The following is a 6,113-nucleotide window of genomic DNA, read 5'->3' on the forward strand; positions in this document are numbered from 1 at the left end:
TTTCTTGCTCTATTTAAATGCACGTACCTCTGAACTTGCACACTTCAAAAATGTAGAGGCTTCCTTCTTCAAAGAAGCAAAGGGCCCTTTATATTGAGGGAAAACACCTTGGGCAGGTTTTTGTTTTTTTGTTTTTTTTTTGTTTTTTTTTTTGTATGTTTGTTTTGTTTTTGTTTTTTTAACCTCCTGGTTTGTTTGGAAGGATTGACCCACACTTCTCCCCTGGTGCCTGGAATTATATAATTTCCTGTTCAAGCACTTCATGGGTCCTACCCACCTAATCCTAATCCTTTGAATGACTTCATAAAGTTGTTATAGCCATTTTAGAGGCAAGGAATCAGAGTCCCAGAGAGGTTAACCAAGTTGACAGATCTAGTATGTGGCTCCTGAACAATGTAAAGCCATGGGCTTACCAGTTTCCTCTGAAATATCACCACAGGATGGGAAAACAATTTTTTTAAAAGGCATATACCCACAAGGTCAGAGAGAACCAGTGACAAGGCCCAGAAGTCAGCAGTAGTGGATGAGAGCAAACCAGTGCAGCAAGAGTGGAAACTGAGTTAGCAACGTGAAAAGCCCAGCAGAAGCATATCCATTTTTATACTCCCAGGAGTTCAGGATTTGGAGGAAATAAGCATTTACAAAACTGGGGACTGGAGGTGGGGGCTGAAATAATGATTTTTTTTTAATGCTGTATAAAAAGGATGCTGGGGTGGTTCAGTTGATTAAACAGCTGCCTTAGGCTCAGGCCATGATCCCTGGGTCCTGGGATCGAGCCCCGCATCAGGCTCCCTGCTCAGCGAGGAGTCTGCTTTTACCTCTCCCTCTACTGTTTCCCCTGCTTGTGCTCTCTGGCTCTCTCTCTCTCTGTGAAATAAATAAATAAAATCTTTTTTTTTTAAATGCCATAATAGGTAGACACCTGGAACCCTTCTCCCACCTTGGGAAGATTGGCAACTGCCTCTTTGTATCCTTAGTGAAACACAAGAGGGTGTTGTCCTCTTCGTAAAGGAGAAATTCTAAGGCACTCTGCACTGGGGTCTCCGGGCCAGCGTATCTGGGCAGGCAGGTGAACTGAATACTTCAGAGACCTTCAGTATTTTCCATTTGTTGTTCTCATTGTTATTCCAGGAGCAAGATGAAAAGGAAAAGCCATTAGAAGGATGGGGTGTGGGCAGAGGAGAAAGGAGGGAGCAGAGAGACAGGAAAATGAGTGTCCAAGGAAGACTCAGGAACCTGTAGGGAGAAAAGAGCAATCTAGAGACAGGGTGTGGAAGTAACAAAGAAACAAAATAACGAAGAAATGAAGTAACAAAGAAACAAAGAAACGAAAAGAGCATGGGACTCTTGATCTCAGGTTATGAGTTCGAGCCCCACATTGGGTATAGAGCTTACTGAAGAAAAAAAGAAAGAAAAAAGAAGAATTCAAAAAAAAAAAAAGATGAATGATTTCAACCTAGAGAGGTTGAAGATGACTGTAGCTTTCAAGTTTGTGAAAGCTGCTCTCTCTAGTAGAGAACCTAAAGTTCCTGAGTTCTATAGCCAATGGAAAAGCGGGCTTTCTGTAGATCTGTGTGCTTTGAGCACTGGGTTTTGCTCTCCAGCTCCTGGTTGCCACAGCAGAGCCCGAAGCCTTTCATCTTCCTCTCTTCCCCCTCTCACACACTCATTCTTTTTCAGTACTGTCTTTTCCCCATTCAGAAAATGTAGCTGCACCACAGATGAACATCAGGTTTAAAACATACTCTGGGGAAACACACTGTATGAAGCTGCACAAGATCATATTTACTGGGGTGAGGACCGTGCTGCTCTGGCAAGGAAGGCTGGGAAGTTCTCTAGATTGCCTCAACATCACTGTCAAGTATTTTTTTTTCTTACTGTCTTCATTTTTGTTGCCAGGAGAGTATAAACATTCTAGACTATCTCTAGAGAATTGCACAGCCCATGCTCATGTTTCCAGATCTGTTTTCTTCGGTCGAAATTGTATGCACTGGCTTTATCCCACATCCAGCTTCCTATTCACACATTAACCTCCTTGCTGGTGACTTGTTTTCCTTCCTTTCACTACAGGTAGGTGGCATTGATATGTACCTTTTCCCCTGAATGTATGAATGCCTCCTTTGCGTCTGTTAGGAACGACACATTTTGCACTTCCCTCCTCCTATGGTGTGGTAGACGTCCCTCAGATCCCTGTTCTTCCCCTTCTACTTGTGTCTTCCTACACAGCACCCTATTTTTTGTTTTGTTTGTTTTTCAAAATTAATTTTTCATTACTATAAGTACTAACAGAAGCATTAAGAGAGACTCATTATTCTATTCTCTGCCGAAAACCTTATGGGGTCAGGTTTGCTCTCGATTTCATTCCAAGTGTGATTGAAGCCCTCATTACAACCCCATTTGTTGTTAACGCCAGATCTGAAAAGAAGTTGACCTGATCTTTTGGTTTTTATTTTATCCTGAGGAGAAGTCTGTAGTCATTCTAATTGCCATCGTATACCACATATCTGTGTATGACTATAATGGGCACATGTTTTCTTAACATTAGTAGAATTCATATTTTGGATACAGATCTCTGATTTTATTATGTTAAAATTAAAAATTTTTGAGGATGTAAAATCTTAAATTTAAGTCACATGTATATGTTGAAAGAGAGGTTTCCTTCATCTCTGCAACTCTGACCCCAACCTTTCCTGGTTATCAATCCGGCTTAAGGTCCCTGAGCTCTTCAATCTGTGAAGTTATGTCTTTCACTAACTTTAGGCAGTTTTTGGTCAATCTTTCTTCAATACATTTTCTACCACAGGCTCTTTCTCCCGTCATCTCCTTCTCTTTCCTCCTCTCCTTCACAGATTCCAGTTCTGAGTATTTCTGACATTTTGATATTGTTCTCACTGGTCCCAGTGGCTCTGCTCACTTCTGGTCTCTGTTCTCTAGATTGGAAGATTGTGCTGGAGGATCAGAGGGGTATTAAGGATGCTGATGCTTTCCTCCATCACCTTCATTCTGCTGCTAAGTCCTTCTGGTGATTAAAAAAAAATCAGAGGTTAGAGTTTCAGTTCTGTAATTTCTGGTGGTTGTCTCTTATTGTCTCTCTTGCTCTGCTGAGACCCCATCTTTTTATTTATGGTGATGATGCTTTTGTTTCTGTCTTTCAGCATAGTTTTAAAATCCCTTTGAGGATTAGGGATTTAGGCATTTTCATTGGGTAATTTCATATCTGATTCATTTTGGGATTGGTTTCTGTTGCCTTTCCTTCTGAGAATAATTATGTTTTTCTTCTGCATCAGGGAAGTAAATTGGAATTTTATCTTAGAACTTGTGATTGATACATTGTAGAAATCCTGATTTCTATGAAGTTCTTCTAGAAATATAATTACTCTCCTTTAAACAGGCAGATACGTAGCTGAAATTATAATTGTTTTTCCTTGAGGTGGTGGCCGTTCAAATTTCAGTTTATTTATTTCATATTACTTGAGCTAATTGATATTTACCCCACACATAATACATGAATGGTCAGCCAGGGACTTGGGGAGTTTATACATAGAATATAGGACTGTTTTTCTGGCTTTCTCCTTTTGGACATTTTCTTCTTCATTTCTTCATTGGCTATAATATCCCCAAACCATATCCATTTATTATTATTGTTATTATTATTATTATCCATTTATTATATTGTTATTATTAGTATTGTTATTATTATCATTATTTGGTCTAGCAAGATTATGACTTTTCCTTCAGAGTCTTAGTACTTTCTAGCACAGACCGGGGCCCACCTTCAGGCTAAAAGTCCTAAAACAGGTTAAAAGTCCTTTCTCTTTTTCCAACTGTCAACTTCTAACTTTGGCCTCCATTTATTTAATCTCTGATTCTTTATGTTTGTTATCTTTTCTATCTTTCTTTAAGACTATATAGTTGCTATCAGAAGGTTTTTTTGTTTGTTTGTTTTTTGTTTTTTATAGGAGCCAGTTGGTCATACCAGAAAGAAGACTGTCCCCTGCTATCATGTTGTTTTATCTATAAATAATATACCATATGGCTTTGCTTGCTTTGTTGTTGAATGATAAGCTATTCCTCATTTGATTCTGCAGTGTGCTCTTGTTTAACTCATTACAGTTTCCAATTCACACTTGTCAGCGCACACAACTCTGTTTCATTCAGTTTAATTTCTACATAGTATTTTATTGCCTGGATAGACCAGAATTTATTTATATCATTCTGTTGAGGGCTATTTGGATTATTTTTTGTCATTGCTGTTGTGGCTAAAATGTGGCTTCTTCTTCATAGTGCCTTCAGCATAAAGGCCAAAGTTATTTGGGGATAAATACTAGAAATGAACTTATAAAGTAAAAGGAATGTATGTATTCGACTTTGTTAGATCATTGCAAATTGGCTCCAAAATGCTCACACTGACTTACTCCCCTAGCAACATTCTTTCTCTTCATTTTGTCAGGTACATTACCATATTTTTAAATTTTTGCTAAATTCATGGATATTACATGGTACACTATTATTTTATTTATTATTTCTGTTACTTGCATATTTTTATGTGTCTTGGCTCTCTGGAGTTCCTCTTTTGTTATTTAACTGTTAATATCATTTGTTCAATTTTGTATTGCCTTGCTTGTCTATTTGATACAATTTATATATAATATATAGCTACCTATTTTTCATATTAGTTCTTTTCCATATACATACTTCTGAAGCATTTTTTAAAGCCCGTTTATAATTTCTTTAAAAAAATTTTTTTTTGATCTTTGTCTTTTGATGAGCAGAAATTTGAAAATTTCACATAGGGGGAGATGGGCAAAATGGGTGATGGTGATGGGGAGTGAGAGATATAGGCTTGTAAGTAGAGAATGAGTAAGTCACAGGAGTAAGAGGCACAGGACAGCAGATACACTCAATGGCCCTATAATGGTGCTGGATGATGACAGCTGGCAGCTCCCTGGGGTGAGCAAAACACAACGTATATACCATGTTGCACATAGAAATGAATATAACATTATGTGTCAACCATCCTCAAATCAAACTATTAAGAAGAAGGATTCAGCCAATCTTTAAAATACCAGTCATATCCAGTACCCAGGTGGCTCATCTAGTGAAGCATCTGCCTTTGGCTCAGGTCATGATCACAGGGTCCTGGGATCAAGTCCTACATGGGGCTTCCTGCTCCGTGGGGACAGTGCTTCTCCCTCTGCTCCTCCTCCCACTTGTTCTATCAATCTCTCTCTCTCTCTCTCCCTCAAATAAATAAATAACATCTTTAAAAAAAATCAGTCATGCCTCCATAAAGCAGTATAAAAGTTAAAAAAATAAATGCAACATAGTCATATTTACCAACATTTTCTTCATTGTTTGTGCTTTTTGTGTCTTTTTAAAGCAATCTTTCTCTGCTTGAAGTCATAATGATATTTTTTTCTCCTTACAGTGTGAAGGCTTTGTTATCACGTGTAGGACTTTATACGTTATGGAATTGTTTTTCTTCTATGTTGTGAGTTACTATATATTTTTTCTTATTTAGATAGTCAATTTCCAGCATTGTTTTTTGAATAATTCATCCTTATCCTATTTACTTGTAATTCCGCCTTTGCCGTATATCGGTATATTATATCTATGGTGCTTCTGTTTGGGTTTCTTTTTTCCTATTGATTTATATTCCACACTTTTTTTTTAACTTTAATGATAAAACAATATAAAGAAAGTCTATTTCCTTATGTTTTTCCCTCAAAATCATCTTAGCTAATCCTGGCTCTCTGCTCCATATAAATTTTGGGTTGCCAAGTTCCACAAATTAGCTGATTGGATTTTGACTATAATTATAATTAATTTGTAAATAAATTGGGGGGTAAGAATTGATATATTCACGACATTCAGTGTTCCCTTTCACTACATCTGTCTATCTCTCTATCTGCATCTTTGTCCCATCTGTCCCTGCATTTGTGTCCATATCCATGTGCATCTGTATTCGTTTCTACCTCTCTTCTATGCCTGTGTCTCTGTCTCTAGTTCTAGAACTATATCAATAGCTGTAAAGATATACTACATTTTCACAGGTTTTCATTTTTTATTGAGAAACAATTTGCAGCTTATCTCATTGAGTTTCTAAATATCTT

Source organism: Meles meles, chromosome 10, assembly GCF_922984935.1.
Source record: "Meles meles chromosome 10, mMelMel3.1 paternal haplotype, whole genome shotgun sequence".
Taxonomy (NCBI): domain Eukaryota; kingdom Metazoa; phylum Chordata; class Mammalia; order Carnivora; family Mustelidae; genus Meles; species Meles meles.